Source organism: Callithrix jacchus, chromosome 13 (genome assembly GCF_049354715.1).
Source record: "Callithrix jacchus isolate 240 chromosome 13, calJac240_pri, whole genome shotgun sequence".
In the NCBI taxonomy this organism is placed as follows: domain Eukaryota; kingdom Metazoa; phylum Chordata; class Mammalia; order Primates; family Cebidae; genus Callithrix; species Callithrix jacchus.
This window is the reverse complement of record NC_133514.1, coordinates 99,336,934-99,355,928: the sequence shown is the minus strand read 5'-3', so window position 1 is coordinate 99,355,928 and position 18,995 is coordinate 99,336,934. Positions and strand designations below refer to the sequence as shown.

Genomic DNA, 18,995 nt, shown 5'->3' with positions numbered 1-18,995 from the left:
AGGGCTGCGCATGACGGTGCAGGTGATGTCTTCCCCAGGGTCCCACACTAGCAGGTCAATGAAGCTGGGTATCGAGTGAGTATCTTGCTACCTGCTTTGGGGCTTATGAATGGTCTCGCCAGATTAGAGGCCATTTCTCCGGGCATGATGGTCTTAGGTTTTCTGTGCCCTAATCTTTTTCTTGGTTACCCCTTGTTTTATCCCAAGTTTAGAAGAGCCAGGAGCCTCAGGTCCCTCTCTGGACATTAGAATTGAATTCCTACCTATGTTTTGAGATTTTTCTGAGCCCACCCTAAATGCCCTCTGTGTCCCCTCTTCCTAACAGGGCAAGCATATCTCCCCAAAGAGTGTAAGTGTTTGTGATATGAGAGACTAAAGTTGGCAGTGTGGATGAGAAAGACCTTCAGCACCTTTACTTGTGGTGGGGGTACTTAGCAGAAGGGGTTTGACATCCCCTTAGGAGGACAGCAGTAAAACTCACCCCAGTTTTTGAAAGGCTGTTAACTTAGGTTACCCGATGGGTCTACTAACATTTCTAGACAGCCCAATCATCTCTCCCTTGTTATTTTTTGTTTTTTTTAAGCATCATCTCGGATAGGATCCAGACTGATGAAAGAATGTTATGTAGGACTCGAGGCTTACTGACTTTTGGCCATGAGGATGATGGAGCTAGTAAGCCAGGGATTATGCAGTGATCAGTCATTCTTACTGTATCATGATACATTTTCTCTTGATTTAGATACTTTCATATTCCATACCTGTAGCCTTCCTCCAGAAAGGTCAAGAGTTATTCAGTTTTTTCATAAATTATTACTCTCCTTAAACATCATCTATGTCCCATTCATGGAGACAAAAATATCCTTCCCTTAGCTTGGAGTTCTTCCCAGACTCCTCTCTGCCTTAGATATCAAGGAGTCCATAAAATCAACATCCCTAGGCTTTAATTTGGAAAATCCTGTGGGATTATACAGTCCTGGAGGACAGAACAAGGGTCATGGCTTATGTCTTGTTTTTCCTTTTTTTGTAGGCATTTGTACCCCCCAAAATATCGGAAGAAAGTGTAGGTGTTCAGTGCTCATCTGCTGCTGACAGACTGAGCATCTCTTTTATAAAGTTGAAATTAGACACTATTAGCTTTTTTCACATTCCTCCATTTTGGTAAAAGTAAAGAAATCTAGTAAAGGGTGTATGTGTATGACCATACCCTGATCCAAATGTTAAAACTATTACTACTTGGTACTCCACATGCCTTGAACCTTTGCTAGGGAGTCAGTGATCTTCAGGACTGAGCATGGGGAATAATAGAATGAGTGTCTTCAAATGTCGATGGCTAATGTGTGCAAAGAACTGCCTTTATATGACCTGCATGTTGTTACCCGTTGCCTTGAGGTACATGCCTATCTGGATGAAGTAACACTTTCCCCATGACCCAGTTGTTCTTTCCACAAACAACTGTGAACTGTCAGTACCCATAGAGGCCTTCTGGGATAACTAGTTACAGTCAGAATCCCTGCTTTGTTGTGGTAGCAGGGACAAATAGAAATTCTTCGTGGAATTATAATATACTCAAGACAGGGATACAAGGGGATGTGTCTTAAAATACATTAATGTGATATTGCACAGAAGTGGTTTCTCCACGGTTGTAGATGAGAGGAAATCACAAGCTGGCCTTGTTCAATTACCACCTCCCACCCTGCTCCTCCAAGTTGAAATGCAGACATACCTTCTTTTCCATGGTACTGGCACTTTCTATGGATGTTAAGGCCTCACACTTCCTTTTTGAGGCTTACAAATGTCCCAAACCTTTGAAGAAGACCTCTTCCACACGGGGGGATCTGGCTGAGCTGAGCAGTCTGAAGGCCAGGGCATGGTTCACTGTTTCAGAGTACAGGCAGTTGTTGATGAGAGGTCCTCAAGGGACACCTCAAGGGGCATCTCAGGCAGTAGATACTAGTGATGCTAGCTCAAAGAGAGATAGAGGAGGCCAGCTGAGCTCCCTTAAAGTTCCCTGGCTCTGGCCATTGGAGGGGCTCACTCAGAGGTTCGGCCATCTCTCGGTGTTGCCCACTTCTCTAAAAGATTCCTTTAGGTGCAGGGTCCCTACTGGTTCTCCGGCACCCTACATTCTTTGCTAAATGCCTAGGTAGGCTACACAATGTACTTTCTTCTACTTATTCATCAATTCTCTTCTTAGTCTATTGTTTATGGGTAAACCCTGAGGTTGCCCTATAAATATTTTAGAAGTTCTAGACTTAACCCAAGCTTCTATCTCTTCCTTGTTATCTCAGAATCATCTCAGTGAGACTTTGGATTGATAAAAGGATGGTATGCAGAACTAGCAAGTCATTGGTCTTAAGCCATGTGAGTGGTGGGGATACAGGCTGAGGGACGACGCAGTAATCAGTAATTTACTGCGTTTTCCTACATTCTGCCAGCTCTCTCAGGGATTTGCCTTGTGACTTGCAAAAGCTTTTTTCTTCTCAAAGTCTTGGTTTTTGAAAATTAAAAGCAGTGACTTTCACTCTTGTTTTGAAAGTTGAAGGTTGAAATAGATTCTTTCTTCTTGCTTTCTTGCTATACAAACCCTAATTCTCTCTGAAGCAACAGGGACCTCTGCTTGAGTTTTTATCTGCACACATGAATATTGGCTCAAATCACTCTCTGACTTCCAATTGTCTGTAGGAGGAAGTCTCAGCTCCAGAATGGATTTAGGGCAATAGTGATCTAGCTTAATTCTTTTCCAGCCTCATCTTCTGCCTCTCTCTCAGGCTCTACTTGTTACAGTCATGGTATTTCCCAAAGATGCCTTACCCCTTCCTACCATCATGGCTTTTTTTCATGCTAATTCTCTACTATGGTGCATTTCTGACTCTTCTCGGTTTGATGAATTGTTACTTAACTTCACCAAATGGAAAAGCCCAAATTCACTATTATTTCCTCCATGAAATTTGTATGCATTCCACAAGTGAAGTTAATCTCATCCCCCACCTTGTCCTCTGAAAGCTTACTCTTCATCTCAAAAGCATAGCATTTATCGTATTATGGAATAGCCAATTGTATCCTTCTCTCACCCACTATACTGTCATCTCCTTGAGGCAGAGACCATGTCTGATTAATCTTTGCTGCTGTAGCATCTACCACAGAGCCTAGTAAAGTTGATTCTCAATGAGTTTGTTGAATCGGATACTATAGAATTATTTAAATTAAAACTGTATTTGGATTATGCTAATTTAGAGTTTTTTGGGGCTAGAATGTTGTTGCCATTTACAAGAAAACACCTAATATACTAATTAAAAATTAATCCTTCTATTTATTAAAGCAGATCCCTAATGAGTTTCACATGTCAGTGTTTTGTTAGACCAGAGCTACTCTATGCATTTGAAATCTGTAAGCTTAATTTCTTTAAAAATATCCCAGCTTTTGCAAATTGGTCATCCTTCCCTTTGGAATGAATTTAAGACATTTTATGATACGATCATCTGAAGACATGGCATGTATAGACCTGTAATCAGGCATGTATAGACCTGTAATCAGGCATGTATAGACCTGTAATCAGGCATGAAGATCTCTTGAAAACCTGGTAGCTCTTGTTCTGGCCACTGAACTGGGTTTCACTGGATAACATTTCTAAAGAAGGGCAGGTTTGTTCCATCATATTCTGCAGAAGTATTCATGGTTCGGCATTTGACCAAATCATAATCCCCTCATAGGAACAGATCACCAATGTGTCCATTTGGGTGCCCCATTCATCGCAGAAGACTTCACAATGATACCAGCCGTGAAAAACCTGAGGCTGTCACTTGAGGTGTGGATCTGCAGTGGGAAATTTGTCATGCTGACACAGTCAATATTTGGTCCAACCAAAGTGTCCTTTTGATCTTGATTCTTGAGAATATTGCACATCAAGTGGGTGTTTATTTTTAGCTAGTAGCTCCTTTGAGAAGCAGATAGTAAAGGAATAAGAGACTTTTAATCCAAGATTCAAGTCATGATTTAATTCACAATTCAAGGCAATTACCCTACTTCCTGAAATCACACAATATTGAAAGCAATCAAAGACAACAGTGTAGCCAAATATGTCTGTCATGATCATGTCACAAAGGGAAGACAACTTCCCTCATGATGTTACGTGTTCTGTGCCAACTGTGATTGCTCTGTCTACTCAGAGAGCGCCAAGTAGTGAGCACAAATATAACGAGATTATTTAAGTAGTATTCTTTCCAAACTTTACAAGTCCTACAGAAGAAAGAAGTAATGGTACTTCAACATCATATCACCCTCTATTTGAGAAACAGTCTGATTATTTTAATTGAAAGATAAAAGAATTTAGTTCTGCAAATATCTATGGGCCATGGACTGCCCTCTTCTGGTCACCATTTACAAACGTATTCAAAGCAATGAGGTCACTTTTGAGCTCTGACTGCTGTGGTAATTGGACTGATCTCCATCATTTCTAGATTTCAGACCCTGGCAGGCTTGGTCTCGGAGACCTGATAGTTAAATCTTTCCTTATTTGGTACAAAGGCTTCCTGACCTTTGGCTATTGACCTTAGGTAACCAGTGAAATGCTAACCTCTGCTTGATTTTCTGTCTTCCAGGACTTGGTAATGTTGGCCTGCTGTGGCCCATTTTGATGTTTTGGCAAATGCTGTGACATTAATGCTCAGTGTGCTGATTTGGGACGTAGGCCTTCTTTCTAGCTCCTTCTCAAATATGACCCATTCTTCTGGTTTTCGTCTATCCTCTGAAACTCATGCTCAGTGTGATATTTTGTAAGATTTTGGACTCTGGAGCAAACACAGAAGTCATTTCATGTAAGCCATGAGCATAATAAGCAGAAGGCTTACTTTAGGTTGAGAAGTTCAGTGCAAAAAATCATGTTTAGCTCTAGCAGCAAATTTAAGTACAGCCACATCTTGAGAAAATACGATGCTCATAGTTAAAGTTGGTGGTTGTGATAATGTGTTTGAAAAAATCTGGGAAATCCGGAATTTTCTTTCAAAGCTCTCTACTTTACCCCATACTACTTTTAATTGAATCAATGTAACAACACAAGAAGTACATTCTTTAGTTAAATTAAGTTTGTCTTTCAATTATAAAACATTGCATGTTTTAACTATTTTTGATGGAACCTCTTAAATATACAAATGCCTATCTTACTAAAGAGAGTAGGCTGAATAAAATAAATTTTTTAAAAAAGGCTAAAGTTCATAATTTCAAATGTTCTCTGATGGAATTAAGGCTTAGTTTTTTTTAATTGCTTTTATATTCCCTGTAAACTTCACAAATTCCATTTTTTGTTGCTATATAATAAACGTCCCCAAACTTAGTGGTTGAAGCAATACTTATTTTATTATCATTTATGATTCTGTGAGTTGACTGGGCTCAGCTGTGTGGTTCTTTTGCTTCATGTGATGTGGGCCAGGTGAAGCCTTGACTTGGTTGGACATCCAGGACAGCTTCTTTACATAGCTGGCAGTCGGTGCTGGCTTTGCTGAGAATTCTGTTGAGCCATTGGTCAGAATGCCTCTGTTCTCTTCTGTATGACTTCATTAGAGAATTTGGGCTTCTTATGGCATGGCAGCTGAGTTTCAAGGGAAAGCACTGTAAGTGGAATTCAGCAGAACTGAAAGCTGCAAATCTTAAGGCCCAGCTCCAAAGATAAAAAGTGTCACTTCTGCCAAATGCTATTGGTCAAAGTAAGTCATAGGGCCAACCCAAATTCAATGTGGTAAGGCTATGGTTCACTAGGGCACACCTTCAGGGACTAGCTATTAAATATATTAAGCAAATTTACTTCCACTAATAAAGTTTATTCCACTAATAAAGCCCTAATTTATGAGGAGATTGCTCAAGAGGCTCTGCATTTAGTTTGTCTGTCTGTCGGTTCCAGTCTCTGGTCTCTGGAGTTGCTTTCTGTGACTCAGTCCTTCCTAGATACCAGATTCAGTTGCTGGTCTCTGCCCCTTTGCTTTAGTACCACTAATTGGTGATTGCCATGTGCCACCAAGGTTTTTCTTTCATGCAAACAGCCTAAACCATCTTTGGATATTTTCCTCTTTTCCTGTCTCTTCCCATGCTGACTCCCTAGTTGCTGGGCTTCCTCTTATTCACCAAAAAGTCTGATGTCTCCCTATGGGATCTATTTGACTTGTACCCAATCATCAGTCTGACCTGTCTCACTGTTACCTGAGTTCCAGTAATGCAAGAGCTTTGCTCAGAGGCTGAAGATGCCTAAATCTTGTATCTGTCTGAGTGGGTTTATCACTATTTCTGGTTTATTCCTAATACAGTTTAATTCTGAGGACAATAAACCTGGTGCTCTCTTAACGTTGTTAGTCAGGCCATATTTGCTATTTATTGGCTGAGTGGAGTCCTTAGGTCCCCTTACCAGGGCCCAGTTGGCTATACTGAGATAGCTACATAAGTTAATGCTCTTACCTCTGTGGCAATATTCCCCTAGCACCTTATTTATGTTGACTCTTACATGTCAGCTTATAAAACCAAAGAACCCTTGCAATAAAATAATCTTGCAGAGGTCAGCCACACCTGTAACAATGGCCCTTTTTCACAACTTTTAGAACGTCTACCATCTCAAAAACATTAGCATTCTATACCATAGGCTCCTGGGGTCATGTCAATTCATCTTATTTCATTCTCTTCCAAAAGAAATAGAACGTGGGTTGGCATAAGGTGGATGTCGAATGTTTATGTAATGACATAGTTATTTTAAGATTCCTGACTAGGAAGCAGCTTGTTGCTGCTGAAAAGCTTAAAAGAACACCCCAACCTGCCAGGACAGTCTATTAACAAAATGTCATTTTAGTATGCATGATGTCTGTGTGTGTAACTTTAATTACTGAAGTCACGATTTATTAATAGGTTTGTTTAGCCGCATGTTCTGGACAGGTCCCAATTAGAATGAGGGCATTTTTTCCTGCTGAAATTATCCCAGTTCCAGCCTACAGAAAGCAGAATAATCAGCTATCCCTGATATTTTTCTGTGGTTCACTCAGATAACCAATAAATGTTTAACGGAGTATGAACTGAGGGTCCACTAATAAACATGTAGTTTCTACAACAGTGATTCCACATAGTAGGTAATGCATATTTATTGATTTGTTTTGAATTCTGACCTGATTCATTGGTAATTCATCACCTGTATAATTATGGCATTGTACACTAATAATAGTACAATATTTTAAGTGTTGAGTCTGTATCAGGCACTATCTCAAGTTTTTTTCATGTATTATTTCATTTGATCCTCACCACAAGCCTGTCACATAGGTTTGATACTATATTAGCCTCTGTTTAAAGACAAGGAAACTGAGGCACAGAGGGATTAAATGACAGTACCATGGGCACTGACAATGCCTCTGCCTTGTCTGATGTAATTTAGCAACAAAAGCTCAATGCAAATTGCACTGGAGTCTCATCATAAGGAACTTTATTATTCCTTTCCAGTAGCTACAGAGAGAGGTGGGTTTGAAGAAACAGGAATGAAATGGTCAGGACAGGTGACATATGACTGCAGAAGTTTATGAACTCTCCTTATAAACTCTCTCTGTATAGGATACAGGCTGATAAACCTATACATGTACAGATGTGCATATGTATATTTATACATATATTCAGTGTTCATAATACTTATTTGCATATGCAAGTGTACATATTATGTTACAGATTATGTGTGTGTATATGTATGTGCACACCAGTACACTTGCAAGTGTATATAGGTATTATAAATGGATCAAAAAGCCCTACCAAAAATAGGACAATATTTAAAGATTATAAAACTTTCCCTAAATAAAGGAGGCTCTCTCTTAATAAGCCAAATGTAGAGTTCTAAGGGTTTGAAATCAAAGCAAATGAGACTCACTCAAGCATCCTTGAGAAAACTTCAGGTGTTGGGATGTTGGTTTTGTGCCTCCATGAAGCTGGCCTGGAGGTATCCATGGTCTCTTTGAACTGTGCCATTTTCATGAATTTATAACTACAAGGCAAATTGAGAAGAGCTTACCACCTTTACCTGGGGAGGGAGTGTTTGCATTGCTTTTCTAAAGCACAGTCTATGACTTTGGTGGCTCCAGAGAGAACTAGATATTTTGTCCACTTTGAAAAAGCTAAAAGAGTTACCTCTTCAGCTTTTTGGCAACACCTGTTTCTGTAGATGGGACAGCTACATGTTTTTTATGTCTGTACTGTGTGCCAACCAGCACACTTTGCCTATCGCTGCTACTTGTCTATTGCAGCCACCCTGTCTTCAGTTTTAGTTCTATATTTTATCATTGTCTGAGCAAGGGCCTTGCCACAGCCCACCAGGCACTGAGGATCTCCTTCTGGTGTCACATGTGACTGGATTATTTTGTCTTAAATATTATTCATGTAGCTGCCTCCATAATAGGGGAGAGGGGCCACCTACTGAGAGTCAACTGTATCTTCTAAATTTCTCTGTTCAAGATTCTTGGTAGAAATTGACTTGACTCAACAGCCTCTGAAAACACGAATCAGAAAGCCCATATATCTATACTGTCTGCTTTGGCAGCTGTCAGTACTGTTACTTAGTTTAAAAGTCCCCAAAAACATGAATGCCAAATTGTTAGGCCATGAATACCCCAGAGAATGAATATGTTCAAACGCCAGCCCTCGTAAATGCTCAAAATAATAACATTGTACTCTAATCTCTCATTTTTGCCTGGGCTTCCAAAGAAAAACTTCTTCAAGTTCTTTTCAAATCCTACTTTTAATTCTTTGACCAACCCTCTGGGGTCCCTTGGATTAAATGAAAAATAAACAGCACAGAGTAAAATCATACCCACTGGAATCCAAGTGCTTTCTGTGAACAAGAATTGATTCTATTGGATTGCTCACAGGACTACTACAGTTCTGTTGTTCTTGGAAAAATAAACAGGCTGCAATGAGCTATGATGGCATCACTGCATTCCAGCCTGGGCAATAGAGCAAGACCCTGTCACAAAAAAATAAATAAACAAACAAATACGTCATATGGAAGCAAGAGATCTGGAAACATTGTTGAGGTATTGAACTGTAGCCTAGAAAGCAGTTAGAGGTCAGCTCAAGGTTGATTCATCTTTCCCAGGCCCCATTCCTCTAGGCTGAGAGCAGACCTAAGAGGAAAACACAATTGCACGTTTGCTTCTGGAACACAGATGGACAACATAAAGTCATACGTCTTTATTAGCAGCCATTGTGAAGCAGCTGTAAGTGGCATGGGGAAAGACTGTCATTACATTTCATTACTTGTCCTAGGACAGGGTATATGATTCTGGCAAAAGTTTACGGCTTGGGAAGAGATGTCAGAGAGAGATGGAAATCCGTGCATGAGTGTGTGCTCAGCTCTCCTGACATGGAAGCTTTATCCCTTTCTCTAGATTTGGGAAGGGCGTTATTCAAGACTGTGGTCGGGGGAACTGCTGCTGTTTACCAAAAGCACCCTCTGCACTGGTCCTGTTTCCTGTTATTGGGTTATGTTCTGCAATTCATATTTTATTGTTTAAGCTGAGACAGGGCCAGGGCAGTCACAGTATGACTTTTTCACTAGGTGTCTCATTGTGATTATTTTCCTGTTCTGATAAGGAAGTCGAACCTGAGATGAATGTCTGGCTGCTCTGTAGGTTCCCAGCATCAATGGGATAACCCTGAAATTAATGGTAAAGAAGCTGTGGGCATTGAGAGTTCCCATTGACTCCCTTGCAGTTGTCACTGTGAACTGGCTCTTCTCTTTCCCCCTCCTGATGGCTGGGACACAGGTGGACGTGAGTTCACTGGGCACATGGTCAGAATGCACATGGGGCTTGCCCAGTTCAATATTATGAAGTTGCTCATTTGTTTCCTTACCTTTCAATTTTAGAACTCCCAGCTTCCAAGCCCACACAGTTTTGCTGATGACAAATGAAATCTTGAAGAACACCCATCTCTTGTGTGAGTAGGAAGAGAATTTATTAGAAGTTATTCATATTAAAGTGTTAGTAATTTTAGTCCTTTTCAGGGGCATTTACATGTTTAAGGAGACTATCTGGAAAGGCCAATGATGATTGCAAAGGTTCATTCTGTAATGATCACATTTCAGGCACTGCAAAGAGAGAGAATGTTTATTCAGGGTAGGTCCCAGCCTGATTAGATGGCTTACTGCTTTACTTACAAATCCGACTATGAAGCCTAAGACTGAGAAGTGTCTTTTCTTAATTTTGTGCTTTCCATCACCCTTTTTATTGACCCTTCACAGCCATACTTCTGCTCTAGTTTCAACAAAAAAAGCAACTGGAAGCCAACAATGGAAAAGAGGGACCAAGAAGACAAGAAGTGAACATTTTAAAGAACGATATTAGATGTCTAAAGGCATGAAGATGACTTGTGTTTATTTGGGAATAATCTAGATGCTTTGCACCCGGAGCAGAAAGAATGCAGTTGACAGTGAAGGACTTGTCCAAATGATGAGAAAAACTTCACAATGTGGGCCTACTCTGAGTCTCTGAAAGGAAGAAGTCATCAAACATCCCTAAAGGCCGACATTTCAGCTATTTGTTGCATTTACTCCACTTAAACATTTCCAAGGGACATGAACAGAGACAAGATCTATTTTGAAAGTACAATTTATACTCTCAGGTGTCCTATATTAGCTAGCACATTAGTGAAAAATAACCAGTAGGAAAGAAGATGGCAGGGAAACAAGAGAGAGAGAGAGCGTGGGCATAGATATTAATATTAAATGGGTCAGGTTAAAGTTAAATTAATTCACTGCCTCTTATGCTCTACATTAAACTGGCAGTCCATGAAAGTTAGATGCACAGAAATAATGTTGGGTCTTTCATTCAAAGTTTCCACAGCATTTCATCCGGGTAAAGATGTTAAACTTAATATGTAAGCTTTTTTTTTTTTTTTTTTTTTTTAAGAAGACCTTTGCTTAAAATAAATGTTTCTTTTTTTTTTTTCTCGGTGTAAAATAATTCTACACACTACTTTTAGGAAAACAATAAGGACAGTATAAGAAAACAAAACAACAGTAATCTTACTATCAAGTGGTAAGTACTACTGATATTTTTGGTACATTTCCTACAATATCCCTTTTGATACATTTCCTGTAATATCCTTACATTATTACAGTCTTTAAACAATAGCCCACTTAGTATTCTTTTATTATATGTTAAGATTGGTCCTCATTTTTTTTTTTTTTTTTTTTTTTTGAGATGGAGTTTCGCTCTTGTTATCCAGGCTGGAGTGCAATGGCGCGATCTCGGCTCACCGCAACCTCCACCTCCTGCGTTCAGGCAATTCTCCTGCCTCAGTCTCCTGAGTAGCTGGGATTACAGGCACGCACCACCGTGCCCAGCTTGGTCCTCATTTTTAAAATATTACAAATGAAACTCTGATGAATATCCTGGTACAATTGTCATATGCTTACTTACTACTTTATCAGGTTAAAACATTATTTTCCATGCAACACCTATTTTATCCTTTTTTCGAATTCATGGTTCATGCTTTTCTTATTAAGGTGCAATCGTTCTTCACACAGTAAAGATATTAACATTTGTAACATGTGTGTCAAATGTTCCACCAATTTTTCATCCATCTCTTTTATATTATGATGTTTTTATTGATTTGCAGAAGTTGTCCAAATGTATTTATCTTCTTTGGGTGATTCTTCCATCGCTTTTGAAAGGTCTTCATTACCCTGAGATAAATAAAATATTGGTCAATAGAATACTATGTTTTCTCCTCATTTAAAAAAGTATTCATGACATTGTTGCTTGTTGTTTTTAAAAGACAACAGAGATGTAAAAAGTAAAAGAAGAAATTGCTTTGTGCCCCACCAGCCACCTTCCACCAATTCCTATCTACATATGCTCTTTCGAGTTTTTATAATTCTACTGTTTACACTTCACTTTTTAATTTCAGCTGAAAGTTATTTTGTTAAATGATCTGAGGTGACAATCTAACCTGAGGATTTTATTTTATTTTATTTTTTCAAATGGCCAATTTTTCTAACACCATTGTTGAATAATTCATTTCTTCCTTCTTGGTTTGTAGCAGACCATATTTTTTGAGCTACAAAGACAGGAAATTCACAATGACATCATGCAACACAAATAACCTGCTTTCGGTGCTTGAATACACGACTGGCTAAGCACGTGGTTATTCATACACCTACACTCTCTGTGGAGGCAGAGCATGCCACTGTAGGGCAAGAGATTGGATTGTCCATTTTTAACAGAATGTTCTAATTTGCTGAACCACACAAGTCTTTAATTTTTCAGTTCAGTTCAGTTCAATTCAACTGACTTAATTTCAACCACTGTTTATTAAATGCTTATTATGTGCATTCACTGCAGTATGTGAATTCTGGTTGATCCAGTTTTGGATTTCAACGTAGCCTATGAATAAGAAGTTGAACAATTTGTCTAATAACTCAGACAAAAAACAAATAAAATTGCCCAAACAATTCTGGGGAAAATGGAGGCGGCTTTGCTGAAATAATTTTACATGACTCTCTTTTGAGTTCGAATGGATATGTTTTTAGGGCCACAGGATGTCATCATGTTCTCATCTCCAAAACCGACAATAACAAATTGTCCAAGTCATTTAGATTATGCCATGGGAGCAGACTGAAAGCTCATACGCACATGATAGAACAAAATAAATAAATAAATAAACATATGTAAGTCGAAGAGACACATTCCTTTCCCAGTGTAAAAACATAGGAAGACAAAGATGCCTGCCATTCTCGGATAACTACTCATAGTTTATCAAGTACAGAGGAGTGAGCAGAAACAACATTCTTATCACAGATGCCATATGAATATCTAAAATAATCATGTCCACAAATATTCCATTTTACTTGTATTTCTATTACTTATCTCTTCTTTTCATCATGTTAGTATTCATTTTTTCATAGTATGATTTAAAAACAAACTGATGAGATTATATACATATTTTTGGTTCCGATTAGAGAAAACAAAATTATTCATACGATCCCATTAGGGTATGACAGAAAACTGCTGACAGGATGGAAATGCACCAAAGATGTGTTTCTTCTGTTTGTAGTTACACTGCCATTTTTCTTTATTACTCCTGACATGTTGCCTATCACACCAGGCACAGTACAGGAGACTGGGGAATGCTGTCTGAAAACCTCACTCCTCCAGGGAGTTCAGAAGCACCTGCTAATTGCCTGACACCATTGTATTTGCCTTCTCCCCATTCCATTGCTCTCTCTGATTGGAATCTCCACAGGGCAGGATTTTTCCCAATCCATATAAGAATTTGGATTTTTCTTTGTTAGTTTATTCCACAGCATCATTGTTTTCAAATTTAGTTATGAGAGCATTTTTTAAAACGTGATGTGCTTTTAATTTCAAACATTCAGCATGGTTATAATTTTACATTCATTTGTGTGAATATTTGATTGATTCTGTAAATTAGGTATGGAGAATTCACTGTATTTTCACACCAAGGTACTCCTTGTTCCTAAAACAGTGCACAATATGCGAACTCAATAAGTATTTATTGACTGAATGTTGAATGAACCAATTATACAAGAGCCATTTTGCTGCATAAGAAGGGAGACACAAAGATGCATGACATATTGTTTCTATTCTCAAAGTACTTACAGTAGAACTGGGAGCCATGACAGACACAAGATTAAATAGGGAGACAAGCCAATAATACAAGAGATGTCTTTCAAAAGTATAGAAAGTATCCAATTAAAGGTACCACAGTCTGTGCTTGTGTCAGCAACAGTATTCACCAAATGAAACACTCCTACACATTCCTCAGCATCCTTTGCAGTTAAGGGGCCAAGTGACTAGTGCTAGTCAATAAAATGTGAATGAAGTTTTGTGTGTATCATCCAGGTGGAGGCTTTAATAGCCAGTGTGTCTCTATCTTGCTCTTCCTCTGCTTGGGCAAACTTGGAGACCATGTGTTCTTAATTGCATACCTAATGAGATAGAAGCATCCTGGATCTCTAAGGCAACACTTGAGGAGTGGTGCCCTGTAAAGCCACTCAACTTACCTACTATGGGTTGAATGTTTGTCCCCTCTAAAACACATGTCAAAACTTAATTCCCCCTGTAACACTTTTAAGAGGTGGAGCATCTAACACATAATTGGGAAGAGCCCTCATTAATGAATTAACTCATTCCTGGATTGATTAATGGGTTATCATGGGAGAGGATTAGTTCTCACTAGAATGGGTCTGTTATAAAAGCCAGCTTGGCTCTCATACACCTTTAACGTCCTGTGATGCCTTCTGCCATGTTATGATGCAGCAGAAGGCCCTTACCAGAAGCTGACCAGATGCAACCACCCAATCTTGTACTTCCCAGCCTCCAAAACCATGAGCTATACAAAGTATTTTCTTTACAAATTATCCAGTGTCAGGTATTCTGCTATAGCAATAGAAAATGGACTAAGACACTGCCTCAGACTGTGATGTGAGCCAGAGATAAACTTTTGTGTTAAATCACTGATTTCCCTGTGCAACAGCTAGGGAAGAATGTATTAATACATATTATCACAGTTTCAGAACGTTGGAAGGTCATGAAAAGCTTCTTCAGGTGGTGGATTAAAGCTGGATTTTGAACAGTGTTTAATAATTTTAATAGTAAGTGTTAAAATTAAGGCAGGGCCCAATGGTATTTTTGAAGACATAGGAAAATACATTCTAAAATTCATATGGAATTTCAAGGAACACTGAATAGCCAAAACAATTTTAACAAATAAAAATAGTTTTATGTCTCACATTTCCTATTTTCAAAACTTATTACACAGATTCAGTGATCAAAACAGTGTGGTACTGGCATAATAATAGACATATAGATAAATGGAATAAAATATAAAATACAGAGCCCAGAAGTAAATGCTAACCGTTATGCCCAAGTGATTTTTGACAAGATGTTGAGGACATTTCATTGGGAAGCACAGTCTTTTTAACAAATGGGGCTGTGAACACTGGATATCTACATGTAAAAGATTAAAATTAGGCCCATACCTTACACCATATACAAAACAAATTCAAAACAGTCTGGGCATAGTGGTTCACAACTGTAATCTCAAGGAGCTATTCAGGAGGTAGGAGGATCACTTGAACCCAGGAGTTTGAGGCTAGAGTGAACCTAGGTGGTTCATATCACTGCACTCCAGCCTGGGTGATAGAGAAAGACCCTATGTCAAAGAAACATAAGGAAGGAAGAAGGAAGGAGGGAAGGAAGGAAGGAATGTTGGTGGAAATTGTTAAATTTTTGTAAGTGGTTCTACAGAAACTCCCTAATTTGAATGTTATGGGCAACTTTTAGTCTAATGGATCTCCTATCCTGATGTCCTTGACTCCCAGCTCATCAGAGGCTTTAGCTTTCCTCTTTCAATGTGCCTCTTAATGCTAGAGTTTAGCTGTAAAGATAAAATGTCTAAGTTACTTGTAGTAACATTTCTAAGGAATAACACCAGTACTACATGTAATGCCTCTCTCTAGGCATTGTGTGTGTGTGTAGTGTGTGTGTGTGTGTGTGTGTGTGTGTGTGTGTCTATTAATGATAGCTACAAAATAGAAATTAAACTTAGGAATTTGTTCCAGAAGTGCCAACACTATCACTGTTCAGCCCCATACAGGCTGCTGCTGGAACTCCAAGTGATGTCTTATTAAGTTTTTGATCAATGGTAACTGGCAAAATACCTGGAAAAGCATTTCAGCATTAAAATTGTTTTAGGTCAAATGAGGCCTAGGAACTGCAGCTTTATTTGATCCACTACGGTAAGGAAACAACAAAAGGCTTTTAGGGATTTGGTGGCACAGGTCCCACCAGAAAGTCATATTCAGCACTCTGGGTCAATTCAATATTTAATTATATCAGTTAAGAAGGGAACTAATCAAATACAGGCTTTGTGCAAACGCTCTTTCTATATTAACTCTGCATACCATGAACCTGCTAGATAGGAAAATTCGAGTTTAATAGTTTTAAAAAGCTCTTTAAAAGAAGCACCATCTATCCCTTTCTAGGGGGCTTGCTTTTTTAAAAATAGAAAAGCTATCTCTTGGGGGCTTAGTGGGAGTTGAACTGCCTGAGATCTGGACAGTTACACAGGCGATACCATGTGGAGATGAGAATGGTAGCTGTGTCATTAAATTAGAAGGAACTGAGGCTCACAGATACACAGGCAGCGCGCCCTGTACCCATCCACACCATTAGGGAGGCAACGTGGGAGCAACACGCCTATTGTAATTCATTCTGAGCATGCGCATGGGTGAGCATGCGCAGCACTGTTAGAGCTCAGGGCCTTTCTAGCTTCTTTTCCACCTTTGAGATTGCGCCTCTGGATGCTCGTTATAACCTGACTTTCTTTGCAGGAAAAGAGGAATGCAATTCCCCAGTGACCTCCCCCATTTCTTGATTCCCTTTAGGTATATTTATTCGTGCTTAATCCTCACCTCAAATCTGCAAAATACGTGATGGGGACTTAAACGTTTTGTTTTTTCTTGGGTTTTTTTTTTTTTTTAATTCCCAGAGAGGCAAAACCTTATCAGTCTGTTGGAATATTGCTGCAAACCCGTGTTTTGAACGGGTGTGTTCTGTCAGATTGATTGGAGGTTTCTGGATGGAATGTTTAATTATCACCTAATTAAGACAGGCTTTCGTTAGTCTCTTTTTTGCATGCCTTGAGATAGCCAGCGGCAGGGTAAGCCTTGCTTGACTGACAGCTGTCAGTGGCCCATATGGAAATGACAAATAATGTGACAGGATGAAGACAAAAGGTTTCACCTCGACACTGACCTGTGCCAGGATTCCTTTTCTCCACTCCAGGCTTTTAAGGCAGATGCCATGGCCATGTGCTGCGATGACTTGGCTGTGTGAAGGTTGCATGCTGGTCAATGACTGCAGCGACCCATCAGGCCATCCATCATAATTCAGACGTTAAGCCGTTTGGGCTGATGGGCCACTTCACTGGATGATCCACTGCTCTGCCCTCAACCACTCAGATGGTCAGAAACAATTGATTCTACTCAGAGGAGCTGAACCAGTGCCTTCTCAAGCCACACCCAGTGTATGGAAAATGTTAAAGGTAACAGCCTCCATAGGCTCTTATTTCGTAAATCTGGTGTATGAGGTCAAATGGGTTGTTCATGGGCTCCAAGACACCCTCGAGTCAAATATTGTTCTTATTTCATCCTGCCCAGCACTCCAAACATTTTTTTTGAAACATCAGCTTTTGCCACATTAATCACTTACTTGTATACTTGGAGGCTGCCAGATGACTGCCCATTGTTGACTATAGAATTCAACTCCAGAGTTCAAGGCTGCCCAGGCACCATCATCAGACTATCTGTCCAGATGCATTTCCTCCTGCTACCTTTACAAAACTCTTTGCCCTTTGTTCCTTGAACCCATCTTCACCATTCTTATTTCCAGCCTTGACTGTGCTTTCTTCAATTTCCTCCTCCTCTACCTGGATGTCTTTCAAGAATACTCACCACACTCCTTACATTAACTGAAGTTTGGCTATCACTATCCCTGGGGCCACAGATCCTTCTGGGGCTCAAAAGAGCAGAGGTTGTTCACTCCCTGGAGCCCAAGTGACTTAGGAGAGAGAAAGAGAGGACCGCAGCATGTTCTCTGACCTTCATCGCCACTCTCATTATTCTTCCACCCTTGCAGAAAATCTCCATCTGTTTGGAGAAGTACTGCGTCCTTCCAGATTATCTTCCATACTATGCCTTCTTGTTATCTGGTGAGTCATCACCACTCTATCCCCACACCACAGATTTTGCTTTCTGACTTGTGCCTTTAATTTCTGCTAACCATCATAATAGGCGTCTTCAGTGTATTTCAAATAATTCATCTAATCGCCGTCTTTACTCACTTTGACAACTCCAAAAGAGGTTTGCCCTGTTTTTGTTTCAATAGCACACTTTGCTGGCCACACTCAGCGCTGTTTCGTCTCTGAAACCTCTGCATGTCTGTCTTCCCATCCCGGTCTTTTACCATCATTAGACTTGTTCATCAGTTTCATGGAGTCCTTCAGACTTTGGACCCTTTAATTTTCAATTGAGTAATCAGCTTTTTTATCTCAATGGTGGGTCACTTCCGTTGTTCACTGGCTAATCACTTCAGAGAGCTCTCCTTTATCTCTTTGTTCTTTAGCTACCCCTATGTTTTAAGACACAACCTCTTGATATTCCAACTATGTATGCTGTTAGAGATAAATATCTGAGCTATTGAAGATAAAAAAAATATGGTCAGATGATGTTCCATGACTTGAAACAGTGGCACTGTGGTCATGTCCTAAAAGTCCTTTTAGAATCTTTAATAATTAAAGATTCTAACGTGATGTAAAGGAATGACCACAGCTAAGGACCTGGAGATTCTATCTTTAATACCAGAGTATTTTTATTCAACCCCACAGAGATATCTATCTCTCCCTTCCTTTCATTCTATGCTCCTCTTTTCATCTATATCTCCTTCTTTATGTTTTCCTGTCCTTTTACTGTCATGTACATTGACATGTACATCTTTGGGGATACAAAAGCAGACCCTGCCCTCAAGGAACTTATAGGAAGGCAGCCAAAGACATTGTTTACTCTGGTGCTTTGCAATAGGTGTAGCTGTAGAGGTCTGCACCTCTACACAGAGGAGAGAGAAATCAGCTCTACCTGGGAGAGTTATACAAGGCTCCAGAGAGAAGACGGTTTTGATCTAAGTGCAATTCGTCTCCTATGACTTAGGGTATTGATCTATACAGGTAGACAAATCAGGCTTCATATTCCAACCCCCAAATAAATTTTGCTATTCTGGGTTATTTCCTTTGGAATCAACAAAGTGTAAACTCACACTTTTTCTTTGAACTGTGGCAGCCTCACTGGGGGATCCCTGCAGTGATCCTGTGTTCAGCCACCTTTCCAGAGACAGGCCCTCACAGAAACTCATTAACATACAGAGCTGTCTCTAGAACTGCGCTGTCCAGTATGCTGGATGCCAGACATG

The 18,995-nt window shown here is 39.6% G+C and overlaps 3 long non-coding RNA genes across 3 annotated transcripts; 2 read left to right on the top strand and 1 right to left on the bottom strand.

The window, feature by feature from the left end:
* Window positions 1-5,333: 5,333 nt before the first annotated feature.
* LOC144578880 (uncharacterized) lies at window positions 5,334-18,285 on the bottom strand. Its single transcript, XR_013525340.1, has 4 exons — window positions 17,244-18,285; window positions 9,859-10,093; window positions 7,880-7,993; window positions 5,334-5,584 (listed from the first exon to the last, which is right to left on the bottom strand). It is a non-coding gene; the product is annotated as an uncharacterized LOC144578880 (long non-coding RNA).
* LOC118146905 (uncharacterized) lies at window positions 5,548-11,628 on the top strand. Its single transcript, XR_004733054.3, has 4 exons — window positions 5,548-5,699; window positions 9,872-9,942; window positions 10,987-11,042; window positions 11,208-11,628. It is a non-coding gene; the product is annotated as an uncharacterized LOC118146905 (long non-coding RNA).
* Window positions 9,999-10,360, top strand: LOC144578881 (uncharacterized). Its single transcript, XR_013525341.1, has 2 exons — window positions 9,999-10,121; window positions 10,247-10,360. It is a non-coding gene; the product is annotated as an uncharacterized LOC144578881 (long non-coding RNA).
* Window positions 18,286-18,995: the final 710 nt, after the last annotated feature.